This window comes from Rattus norvegicus, chromosome 4 (assembly GCF_036323735.1).
Source record: "Rattus norvegicus strain BN/NHsdMcwi chromosome 4, GRCr8, whole genome shotgun sequence".
Taxonomy (NCBI): Eukaryota; Metazoa; Chordata; class Mammalia; order Rodentia; family Muridae; genus Rattus; species Rattus norvegicus.
Genome location: NC_086022.1, coordinates 165,401,148 through 165,414,607, shown reverse-complemented (window position 1 = coordinate 165,414,607; position 13,460 = coordinate 165,401,148). Strand labels below are relative to the sequence as shown.

Genomic DNA, 13,460 nt, shown 5'->3' with positions numbered 1-13,460 from the left:
TGTTCGATGTTTGTTTTGATGTGCTCTTGGATTCGGTTTGCAAAAAATTTATGGAGTATCTTTGCATCAATATTCATAAGGGAAATTGGTCTGAAGTTCCTTTCTCTGTTGGGTCTTTGTGTGGTTTAGGTATAAGAGTAATTGTGGCTTCATAGAAGAAATTTGGTAGCACTTCATTTGTTTCAATTTCATGGAATAGTTTGGATAGTGTTGGAATGAGGTCTTCTATGAAGGTCTAATAGAATTCTGCACTGAACCCATCTAGACCTGGACTCCTTTTGGTTAGGATACTTTTAATGAGTGCTTCTATTTCTTTAGGAGTTATAGGGTTGTTTAAATGGTTTATTTGTTCCTGATTTAACTTGGGTACCTGGTATCTGTCTAGGAAATTGTCCATTTCCTCCAGATTTTCAAGTTTTGTTGAATATAGGCTTCTGTAGTACGATCTGATGATTTTTTGAATTTCCTCTGGCTCTGTTGTTCTGTCTCCCTTTTCATTTCTGACTTTGTTAATTTAGACACTTTCTGTATCCTCTGGTTAGTCTGGATAAGGGTTGATCTATCTTGTTGATTTTCTCAAAGAACCAGCTTTTGGGTCTGTTCATTTTTTGTATAGTCCTTTTTGTTTCTACTTGGTTGATTTCAGCTCTGAGTTTGATTATTTCCTGCCTTCTACTCCTCCTGGGCATGTTTGCTTCTTTTTGTTCTAGAGATTTTAGGAGTGCTGTCAAGCTGGGGATTTATGCTCTCTCGTGTTTCTTTCTGCAGGCACTCAGAGCTATGAGTTTTCCATTTAGTACAACTTCCATTGTGTCCCATGAGTTTTTAACCATAGGTCTTAGGCCACCATGCAAATAGGTTGATGGACTGGAAAGGGAAAAAATGTTCTTTTGAAATCTGACTTAAAATGGCAAAGGCCATTTTTCTTCCTGTTATACCAAACAGCTTTGAAGTTCATTGGTTGGGTGCACATATCTGCATCTGAGTCTTTCAGCAGCTTCTTTGGTCTTTTAGAGGGCAGGCATGATAATTCACCTTTTGTGAACGCCCCATAGCCTAGGTAATTGTGCCAAGTCTTAGGGTCTCCCTTTGAGCTGGATGCCACTTAGGACCTGATGCTGGACCTTCACTTCATCAAGCTCTGCTCCATTTCCATTCCTGAATTTCTTATAGACAGTGTCAGAGCTTTGAATTTGGTATAGCAACCTTATGCCTCACTTGATACTTTGTCTCTCTGTGGTAGGTTAACACTATAGGTTCCCTTCCACACTGTAGAGCATTTTATCAAGGGTAACCCCTTGAGTCCTGAGAGTCTCTCACTTTCCAGCTCTCTGGAATATTCTACAAGTTTCTCCCAACCTCTCTACACCTGAGTTTTCCAGTTATCTTTCTTCTGCTGGCCCTCAGCGCTTCAGTACTTTTCTCTCACCCAATACCACATCATGTTCTTCTCTCCCCCAACCCCACGTCCTTATACATCCCCTGTCCCTCCCTCTCTCCTCCTCTTGTAGTTGTGTTCTTTTCTCTCTGAAGTGGGACTGAGTTGTCCTCACTTGGGCCCTTCAGTTTGTTAACATTTTTGAGTTTTATGAACTGTGTTTGGGTATTTTTGGATAATATCCACTTATCAGTGAGAACATACCATGCATGTTCTTTGGGTCTGAGTCACTTCACTCAGGATGATATTTTCTAGTTCCATTTGCCTACAGTTCTCAGGATGTCCTTATTCTAAATATCTGAGTAGTATTCCATTGTGTAAATGTAGCATAGTTTCTGTATCCATTCTTCTGTCCTGGGACATCTGGGTTGTTTCCAGATTCTTGCTAATACAAATAGGGCTGCTATGAACATAGTGGAACATGGTATAGTGGGGAATCTTTTGTGTACATACACAAGAGTGTTATTTCTTGGTCTTTGTGTAGGTCTATTTCCAATTTTCTGAGGAATCTCTAAATTGACTTCCAGAGTTTGTGTATCAGTTTATAATCCTACTAGGAATGGAGGTGTGTTTCTATTTATCCACAGCCTAGTCAACATGTATTGTCCCCTGATGTTTTGATCTTATCCATTCTGACTAATATAAAATGGAATCTCACGGTCATTTTGATTTGCATTTCAGTGATCACTAAGGATTTTGAACATTTCTTTAGGTCCTTTCAGCAATTTGAGATTTCTCTGCTGTACATTATCAGTTTAGTTCTATATCCCGTTTTTTAATTGATTTTCTTTTGGTGGTACCTCAGGATTGTTTTGATTCACATTTACCTGATGACATTCACCAAACCCAGTCACTACTGGGGATGCCAAGAGGTGGATGCTAAAAGGAGTCTGATATAGTTTTCTCTTAAGAGACTCTTCCAGGGGGCTGGGGATTTAGCTCAGTGTTAGAGCGCTTGCCTAGGAAGCGCAAGGCCCTGTGTTCGGTCCCCAGCTCCGAAAAAAAAAAAAAAAAAAAAAAAAGAGAGAGACTCTGCCAGAGCTAGATAAATACAGAGGCAGATGCTCACAGCCAACCATTGGACTGCGAACAGGTTTCCCAATGGAGGAGTTAAAGAAAAGAATGAGGTAGACAAGGCAGGTTGCAACCCAATAGGAAGAACAACAATTTCAAGTAGCATGACATCCCAGAGCTCCCAGGCATATACTACCAACCAAAGGCTACACATGGAGCAACCCATAGCTCCAGCTGCGTATTTTGGGCATCAATGGGAGGAGAGGCCCTTGATCCTATGAAGGCTTGATGCTCCAGTGCAAAGGAATACCAGGGCTGGTCTGCAGGAGGGAGTGGTTGTGTGGGTAGAGAGGCACCCTTATGGAGGTAGGGGATGGAAGGATTGGATAGGGACTTTCCAGAGGGGAAACCAGAATGAGGGATTAGTATTTGTAATGTAAATATAGAAAATATCCAATAAAAGAAAGAAAAAAGACAAAAATTAAAAAGGAAATAAAAATGAAATCTCAGCCCATGTAGTTTCAGTGGGTTTCATGTTCTTTCTCCCCTTCTTTGAACGAGACTCTATAACCCTTACTAAGCTAAACTCCCTATGTATGAAAGGCTTTCTTTGAATCTTAAATCCTCCACTTTCATCTTCCAAATACTGGAACTACAATTGTTTCCCTGTAGACCTGGAGGGACTTAAATATTAAGGATCTCAGTTTTGAGTGCATTCTTTAGTTAGTCACCTCTAGGTTTCTTAGGGGAAACACTAGCTTCAATGCTGCCCTGACCATCTAAGTTTTCCTGCTAACAACTCAGGTGGAGTATCAATCTGATTTCCTTTAGTTTACACAAGAGAATGCTAATGATTTATTATTAAATAATTCATTTTTATTTCTTGTTTTGCTACATGGGCCAAGTTGTTCCAGAACTCATAGTCCTTCTGTTTTACTGGTAGTTATGTCTGTTTTCTATGATATTATTTTATTAGCTGCATTTTTTTAAATAGAAGGGTAGTTGTGATCTCTAATATACCATCCTGCAGGAATTAGAGTTGTGTTGCATACAGGGAGTTCATTAGATTACCATGTTTCCATGAAGCTTCATTAATTATGAGGTCAGCAGGAAGAAAGGAAAACGGTCCCATACATAAGATACAAGCCCTCATATGTGATTGTATGTCAAACCTCCCCTTGCACTTTAAAACATAAACATATAAGTTCTTCTTCTATGTGTCAAGCACGTCTGTTTTACTATTATTCTAGAATTTTTATTGATAAAAATATTAATGTGAAAGGAAGTTTAGCATAAAAAAATTCTTTGGTAATAAATAAATTTTACCTGTTTACCAAAAAATTGGGTGTCTAAAATAAGTTGGAAATTTTTGTGTGATTAGGAGACAATTTCCTTTTATGAGCTTAGAGAAAAGATATTTTGGTGGTGAACTTATTATTAATAATTCTATATTCCATATGCTTTTGCAAATATGATTTTGAAAACATGACTTATTTCAGGGAATTTTCAAAATTAAAGAGTTGCCAATTGTTGTTTTTGTTCTTTAGTTCCTTGAACCTAAAAAAATACAATGAAAAGTATGGAGGATGTATGTTCTTATCTCAAACAAGACTAGAAAATACTATGTGCATGAACCGTTACCCATGTATTTGTCAGAAGAGACTGGATAAGTTCCCTCATTGACTCTCCAACAAGAGTTAAAGGTAAACATGGAATGTGCTGATCCTCATTTGTTTCCTCTAATAATGTGTGACTGCTTTCAGACAGGTGTTTTGTTCACAGGATTTAGTCTGCTGTGCAAACAGCGAGATGAGCTGGAAGAGTGTGGGAATGTTCTCTGGAATCTGATATGGCAGAGCAGAGGCTTCTTCCATCCTGGTGAAGACAGGACACATTTTCTCTGGTGCACGGACATGGTTTGCTTCAAAGTCTCCAGGACTCTGCTCTTTCTGATTTCTTAAACTCAAACAGAATTAGATCAAATCCCAAAAACCAACCTGAGTATTTCATTATGATTAGAATAAATCCTGTTAATTGAAATTGGCCTGGTGTATCAAGAGTAAAGGGTCATCTACAGCTACACGCTGAATTTGAGGACAGTTCAGATTACATGAGACCCTGTTGGAAAACAAAACATAAAAATAAAAACAAAAAATTTCTTGACCCCACTCCCTCAAACAAACAAACCAACAAAAAACTGAAAATCTTCTTGGTATAATTGTCAATGTTCATTTAAGAAACCCACCTTTGACTTTTGTGCAAAGGATAAGGAGGGGATCTGAGAAGAAAAGGAGAGAATGGAATGGGGGAAGGTTCTTTGTGAGGAGTTTCTGGGCATAGAGGACATGCTGATATTGGGATCTATAAAGTAAATAAATAAATTTAAAAATACAGTATAATTATGACATAGAATGTGGTTGTAGGTTTTGGTTTTTTATATGTTAGTTGATACTATTTGGTTTGGATTTGAATTTTTTCATCTAGAAGTCTTTCTAGTTGTTATAAACATTTCTTTTGGAGATAAAATATAATTTGAAGTTTGGTGAACATCTGCAAGCATGGTTCAAGGAACTGCTGAATATATTTTATCTAAGGCATCAGTTGTTCCACCCACCTACTTTAATCCATCTATCATGAGTTGTGGCCTTGTAGAAATGATGGTAATAATTGAAGTTGGTGAGATGTAGTGGCTTACACTGTGACCTTGGCATTTATGAAGCTATGAAGTGATTGCTGAAAAATAAATAAAGGGAGAACTTACACCATAGTACCAAACAAACCAAATAAAATCAAGACATGCATGTTCCTCAATATTTTCCAGGGCAACACTTTGTATTATATAAGTACACACAAATGACTAATCTCAGGATTAGTAAGAGTATCTTGTTCTAATCTAGGATGTGTGTACCTATCCACAGACTGGATAATGTCACTCTAGGTATTTTATCCATGTTCATGATCTTGCTCATTGAGTAATGGTATCATTTTAGTGTCCCACTGTCGTTAATATATTTTATGTTTCTAGGTGTTTAATTTTTGGTGGTGATTCTTGTTTGTTTGTTTGTTTTTCTTTTGTTTGTTCGAAGAGAGCTTCCCTGTGGGCTACCCTGAGTCTGTCTGTCTGTCTGTCTGTCTCTCTCTCTCTCTTTCTCTCTCTCTCTCTCAACAGGAAGACTTAGAACTCAGAGATTCCTTTGCCTCTGCCTCAAGAAGGCTGAGATAAATGCGTGCATATGGTTTTAAACTTTTTACTTTTATATTTTGAAAATTATGTTCTGGAGGCAGACTGTGTATGTAACATAATAAACCAACTTCAGGTCATGAGAAATGTATAGAACACACACACACACACACACACACACACACACACACACACACACACACACCTTGGATCTTGCTATATAGGCAAGGCTGTTCTCAAACTCATGGAGATGTGCCTTTGCCTCCCTTATGCTGGGATAAAAAAAATATGGCACCATACCCAGCTGAAAAACATGGTCCTTGATCAATAAGTAAACTTCTTATCCTGTATCAAATCCAAACAGAGAATTTCCTTCTCCTCTCAAAATCCTTTCTTACCCCTCTCTGTGCTCTTACACTGTAAATTAGTTCTATTTCTATGACAGCATAGTATCTGCCTTCTTTTGCTAAGTCAGATTTTAACATTAACCTAGAACTTCTTTTTAAAACAATTTTTTTAATAGTTATTTAATAATGTCATACCATGTATTTCAATCATATTCATTTCCTTTCATCTGACTACATACTTGTTCCTATCTCCCTACACACTCAAGTCTCTCTTCTCTGTCTACTTTTCTCTTGCTTTTTTTTGAAACCTATCAATTCAAGTTGTGTTGTAAGCTACTGTAGATGTGGGACATGTCCTAGAGATGGCTCATTGAAAATATTAACAAGATTAACAAAATTTTGGCTATAGTAACCAAAGGAAACTGAGAGGATACAAGTTTACAAAATCAGTGATGAAAAGACAGACATTATAACAGGCACAAGAGGGAACTCAGGAAATCATAAAGGCATATATTAAAAATCTACATTCACTCAAATGACCATCAGCTGCCACGAACATTGAAACACATAGGGAGAATCACTTCCAAATTCTTTTTTGAATCAGAGAATGTTTAGATTGGATATTCTCCTAATGAAATTTTTCTTTAATGAGTAGGAAATGACATTTACTGGTGATTCTCAGTAGTTTTGGTTTGAATTTTATTTGACCAGATAGTAAAGTAGCTAGGTATGCTTGTTTCTTGGTTTTGTTGCTTGGAATCTCTTTCCATCCTTTCATCATATGTGATGTCTGTGTGTGTGTGTGTGTGTGTGTGTGTGTGTGTGTGTGTGTGTGTGTGTGTGTGTGTGTTTGTGTTTGTGTGTATGTGTGGTCTCCTCCTGCCTGGGTGTCAGAGAAGAGACCTGCTGGTTATAAAAGAATCTGCGCTTGAGCAGTGATGGAAGCTTCAATATGGTGTTCACAACTGTGTAAATATATCAGTTATGCAGTGAACAAGACTCTAATGATAAAAATATGAATTATTACAAGGAACCTGTCTTACCATTCATCTGGACTGTTTAACTTTAATTGATATGCTTATCACTCAGTATTAATTATTTATTATAATACCATAGGCTCTAACTTGCTCCTTTATACTTAGACTCCATCTCTAACATTTAGATAATGTAAATGAGAGAGAGGATATTTGGAAATGTTTAATGTGTCTTACATATGATGTCAGAGTGGGAGCTCTACTAAAATTAGTGCATGTATTTTAAAATACAGGTTTAAACATTGTTTATTGTAGAAATTCAAAAATTATACCATTATGTGACATTAAAATGTCACAGGCAAGTAAGGGCTGTGTATGTTTTCCTATATTTTGAGCAAAAGTGTGCAGTAAGAGTGTCCCTCCTGCTTCTGGTTTAATGGCATGACACAGGGAATATTATACAAGACTTGTCACTAAAGTGACACTTATGTCTTAGTAATCTTATCATTTTCTCAAGAATCTGAATGACAGTCCATTACAGAAACTCATTTTCCATGAAAAGATTCAGCCTTTGGAACAGCACATCCTGTAACTGACAGTTATCTTCTTAGAATGTCACTTACATTCTCAGATGCCATAGTGTTGTGCTTGCTCTTGATCACCAAGAAGTGATGCTGCCTGAGCTGAGTAATTGGATGGCAATAGGGAAAGCAATTGACCTCTGTGCCTGTGTGCAAAATGGAAGATACATGAAAGCCGTGGAAGTGAATGGTTTGTTAGAGCTAACCCATGGTGATCTTCACTGGTTTTGTCCATAATATATACTTCATAAAATTCTTATGTTCTATAAAGATATTTATATTTAGAAATGAGTATTCAAAAGAATATAAGTGGCCAAGATTCTGATAATGTCCAAATTCTATTTGTTGCTGAAGAAATCTCTCCTAATATGTAGTTTGTGTTTTTCCTAGAGAAATGGTTGCAGAATCAGCTTGAACCCTTTTCCATTTAGAGCATGATGCACAGTTTATATGCCAATTTAATACATGTTTGAAATACTATAGCTTAAAATACATTTTAATGTCACATAATGGTATAATTTTTGAGTTTCTACAATAAACAATGTTTAAACCTGTATTTTAAAATACATGCACTAATTTTAGTAGAGCTCCCACTCTGACATCATATGTAAGACACATTACACATTTCCAAATATCCTCTCTCTCATATGCAAGTTCTGGCACTTCCAGTTTATAAGTACAGAAAAGAGATCACTTAGGATTTTGTGGTATTCTGAATTGCCTTTGATTATTCCATGAAGTGTTAGACTTATTTAATCAATGTAAATTGAGGAGTCTGGGGCTGGGGAAATGTGAGTTCAAGACCATCTTTGGCTCTATATTAAGGCTTGTCTAAGAAACACATTCACAAATCGTTTCATGAATCCAGGGACTATGAAGTTTTCATTAAAATAACTTATGAAACTTACATTGGATTTGACATAAATGAGTTACTACCGGGAAATCACTTAAACTTGAACATGGAAGAAATGAAAGGCTGGAGGACAGGGAAGCAGAAAACAGACACAGGAATAAATGAGACCTGTTTTGGTTCTTCCTTTCCTACAAAAAGACAACAATTTTTTATCATGAGATGCTTTATTTCCTTTACAGAAGTTTCTTCAGCCTCGGTTTTTCCAAACACTTATTTGATTGCATTATCCTATATTATCAAAGGGGAATGATAATGCATTGGCTATGACCCAATCTAACTGTGGGTTTCCTCAACCTTTCACACTGGTGCAGGGGTTGTGAAACTTGTGGACAAAGTCTATTTTCTCATTTTACATGGCTTTCCTCATTTTTTTATTTGTTTTCTTATTAAATTATTTTATTTATACTCCAAATGTTGCCTCTGTTCTGAATCCACCACTCAGAGTTTTTCACCATACCACTGCTACTTGCCTCTGAGAGCATGCTCCGCTTCACGAAAACCCACATGCCCACTTCACACCCCCAAACATTCCTCTTCCCTGGTGCATCAATTCTCTTCATAATTAGACACATATACTCCCACGGAGGCTAGACAAGGCAGTCCTCTGATACGTATGTTCCCTGGAGGCTATGAACCAGCCCATGTATGCTCCTTTGTTGGTGACTCAATCTCTGGAAACTCTAAGAAGTCCAAGTTAGTTGATACTGTTGTTCTTCCTTTGGGATGCCATCCCTTTCAGATCCTTCTATCCTTCCCTAACTCTTCCTTAGGGGTCTTTGATCTCAGTCCAATGCTGGGGTATAAGTATCTGCATCTATCTCAGTCAGCTATTGGTTGAGCCTCTCTGAGGACAGTTAGGCTAGGCTTCTGTGACAATAACATATTATCAGTAATAGTGTCTGGGTTTTTTTCCTGCATATAGAATAGATCAAAAGTTGGGTGGTCACTGGATGTCCTTTCCTTCATATTCTACTTCATTTTTGTCCATGCATTCCTTTTAGACAGAAAAAATCTGAGTAAGAAAATTTTTTCCTTTTTTTTTTTCCCACGTGGAAACGTTTAATGAGAGAAGAGTAGATGAAGAGAGGAAAGGCTGACCACAGGCATGTTGGCGGAAAAGGGGGGTGGGGAGAAAAGGGACAGAGAAGAGGGGACAAGAGTAAGAGCAAGAGCTGAGTAAGAAAATTTAAAGATAGTTTTGTGGCCCATTTCTGGACTGGAGGCCCTGTCTATTGACTGGAAATGGTCTCTTCAAGTTCCCTATACATATGGTTGGGCATTTCAGCTAAGGTCATCCACATTGAGTCCTGAGAGCCTCTCACATCCCAGGGCTCTAACTCAAAACATGCCCAGGGTGGTTCATTTTTCCATTCAATCTCCTGGCCTCTGACTTTCTCTTCTGTCTCCAAACTTTGTGATATTGCCTTCATTATCCCAAACTCTTCCCTCCCCATCAACTCCCTCCTCACTCCCTCTGCCTCCTATGACTCCTTGCTCTCCCTTCTAAATAGAATTCAAGCATCTTTACTTGGGTCTTCCTTCTTGTTTATCCTGCTATGGTCTGTGAGTTATATCACGGGACTTTTGTATTTTTGGCTAATATCCACTTATCAGTGAGTACATACCATGCATGTCATTTTTTGTCTTAGTTACTTTACTCAGATGACATTTCTAGTTCCATTCATTTGCCTGCAAATTTCAGGATGTCCTCTTTTTAATAGCTGAATAATTTCTATTATGTAAATGAACCACATATTTTGTATCTATTTGTCAGTTGAGTGACTTCTGGGTTGTTTCCAGGTTCTGGCTATTACCAATAAAGCTGCTATGAACATATTTGAGCATGTGTCTTTATGGTAGGTTGGAGAATATTTTGCATATGTCCAGGAGGGCTATAACTGTTTCTTCAGGTAAAACTATTTCCAATTCTGAGAAACTGTCACACTGTTTTTCAGAGTGGTAGTACCAGTTTGTCATACCACTAGCAATGATGGAGTGTTCCACACCCTAAACAGTATATGCCAGTATGTCACTGAAGTTTTTGATCTTAGCCATTCTAGTTGGAATAAGGTTGAATGTCAGGGTTGTTTAAATTTGCATTTCTCTGATGAAAAAGGCTTTAAATATTTCTTTAAGCACTTTTTGGCCATTCAAAATTCTTCTGTTGTGAATGCTTTGTTTAGCTCTGTACCCCAATTTCTAATTGAGTTTTTGGTTTTCTGGAGTATACCTTCTTGTGTTCTTTGTAAATTTTGGATATTAGCCCTCTATCAGAAGTAGGTTTGGTGAAGATCTTTTCCCAATCGCTAGGTTGCCATTTTGTCCTATTGACAGTGGCCTTTGCCTTATAGAAGTGTTTGGTTTCCTGAGGTACCATTTGCCAGTTGTTAATCATAGAGCCTATGCCATCGGTGTTCTCTTCAAGAAATATTCCTGTTTCGAGGTGTTTGAGGTTCTTTCCCATTTTATCTTCTATTGGATTTAGTGTATCTAGTTTTATGAGGTGATCCTTGATTCACATGAACTAGAGCTTTGTAGAAGCTGATAAATATGGATCAATTTTCATTCTTTTAAATACAAAGTGCCAGTTAAACTATCATCATTTGTTGAAGATGCTCTCTTTTGTCTACTCTATGGTTTAAGCTTCTTTGTCTAAGGTCAAGTTTCCATATGTGTGTGGGTTTATTTCTGTGTCTTCAATTCTATTTTATTGATCTACCTCTCTGTCTCTGTACCAATACCATGCAATTTCTTTCTCTATTGTTCTGTAGAACAGCTTGAGTCCGGGTAAGCTTATTCCTTCAGAATTTGTTTTATTATTGATTATTGTTTTCTCTATCTGGTTTCGTTTTGTTTTTCCAAATAAAATGTCCATATCTGTGTTGGAATTTAATGGGGACTGTACAGAAATTGTAGATTCTATTAGATAAGATAGATATTTTCATAATGTTAATCCTACTGATCCATTTAGATCCATTTATACATGATCATGGAAAACTTTTTGCCCTTAGAAAATTATTTGCATTTTTTTCTACTTATTATATATTGATTTATTTTTATTCTAAATTTACATGCAGCATTTTGATTATAGTATTCTTTTGTAATTATTTATTTTTACACTCCTTACATTATTCCCCTCCTGGTACACCCTCTAACTGTTCCAAATCTTGTACCTCCCCCCTGCCCAACCCCTTTGTATCCACCCTTAAGTGTTCACTTCTAGGATTTTAATATCATGTGTACTTAATTTGGATTAAATTTACTAGTTTCTCTAATTGTCTGTGAGTGTCTCTCACAATGTTATCCTCATATTTGGGATGCTGATAATCCAGTGGTTTTTTTTCAGTCCAAAAAGCTGGATCCCTAGGTAGAAAAACCTCTAGTATTCTGGAGAGCAGCTATTTCTTTACCTATGATGGAAGCTAGCTAGAAATGCTAGCTCTAACATCAGCTTATTCCAATGTGTGGTGAATTGAAGTGAAATAGACTATTAAAAAATGTCCTTAGACAAAAAGCAAGCAAGCAAGCAAGCAAGCTAGAAAGAAAGAAAGAAAGAAAGAAAGGAAGGAAGGAAGGAAGAAAGAAAGAAAGAAAGAAAGAAAGAAAGAAAGAAAGAAAGAAAAGAAAGAAAAGAAAAGAAAATCACTGAGATGTTAAATGTGGAGTCTCTGAATCGGAACTTGTTTCTGTAGAAGTCTAACCATTATCAATATGGCTACTCCACATTATTGTCAGGATTATGTGTGATAGCTGAGATTATTTGAAACTTTTCCTATTACACACCTACATATTACTTAAAGTGAGAGGCAACTGTCTCTTACAAAGGGCTAAGCTATAAATGGATCCACAGATAGTTTTGCCTGTTTTAATCGTAAGATCCCTGGGCTTATTAGATAATACTTCTCATCAAAATAAGAAAAAAATTACAGAATCAAAAGTAAAAAAAAAATGATAAAAAGGCTGGATATGGCAGATCACATTGTAAATCCAGATCACACAGATACATATAGTTTCAGAGCTGTGTCACATACATAGTAAATCTGAGCCATCCTGAACTGTATGAGACTACACACCACGAAATAGAAAAAAAAAAAAAACTTAAAAGAATGAGTGCTTTAAGGAACATGAACTGAGCCTGAAGACTCCACAGAGGATGCAGTGAAACTAGATTAGAGTGCTTACTCTGAAATATGACACAGTGAGAAAACAGGGACTGAAGAGGCAAAGGTCTTATACATTGTTGCCTAACTCTCTTCTCCAAGAGTCAATTGCGTCCCTTTGTATTGAACAGCTCAGTTATACACAATAAAATCTATCTGGACCCTTTATCATGCTTACTCCATTCCTGAATAATCTTCTTCATTTCCTCTCAGTGCTTGAGCCCAACTAGGACTATGTGGGTAGGCAGAGGAGGCAGAGTGGTAAAATAACTGCCATTATAAATGCACAGGTTGAACATACGCACAGGAAATCTCAAAATAGAGCTTTTGGGGGTTTTCTTAAGACCTGTGAAGTTTACCATATTTCATGTGGTAAAAGTTCCACTTTGAAAGACAGCATGAAGTGGAGAGACACTGGCCAGGATAAGCTAGTCCTCCCAATGTTGCAGTGATCAGCCCATCCTTTCCTCTGGCTGGTGACTATTCCAAGTGTCTCTTACCTTAGCATGGGACAGGATTAGCAGCTTGCAGCTGTGCAATGATGGCACTGAGGTCTAAGGTTCTGACTGGAAGGTTTGAATGTGGGACTAGGATTTTGTCTGTCTCAACCTAAAGGTATGGACAGTTGTGGTTTCACAACTAAAGGCTTTTACAGCAAATCATCCATGAATTCACACACACACACACACACACACACACACAAACACACACCTCTCTAAGTGTGTTTGTGTTTGTGTGTGTGTGTGTGTGTGTGTGTGTGTGTGTGTACTGTTGGTACTGTTGTTGTTTTTTCCACAAAAATAATTTAGAAAGTAAAACTCAAGAAAACAAAAATTTCTTCATGTTTTTTCA

The 13,460-nt window shown here is 37.2% G+C and overlaps 1 protein-coding gene and 1 pseudogene across 1 annotated transcript in view; both read left to right on the top strand.

Annotated features, from left to right (window-relative positions):
- Positions 1-4,864, top strand: part of Ly49si4-ps1 (immunoreceptor Ly49si4, pseudogene 1) — a 60,393-nt pseudogene extending 55,529 nt beyond the window's left edge.
- Positions 4,017-13,460, top strand: part of Ly49si2 (immunoreceptor Ly49si2) — a 52,500-nt gene continuing 43,056 nt past the window's right edge. Inside the window, exon 1 of the mRNA XM_017592758.3 lies at positions 4,017-4,155. The gene's annotated coding sequence lies outside the window, so the exon portion shown is untranslated. The remainder of the gene's footprint in view (positions 4,156-13,460) is intronic.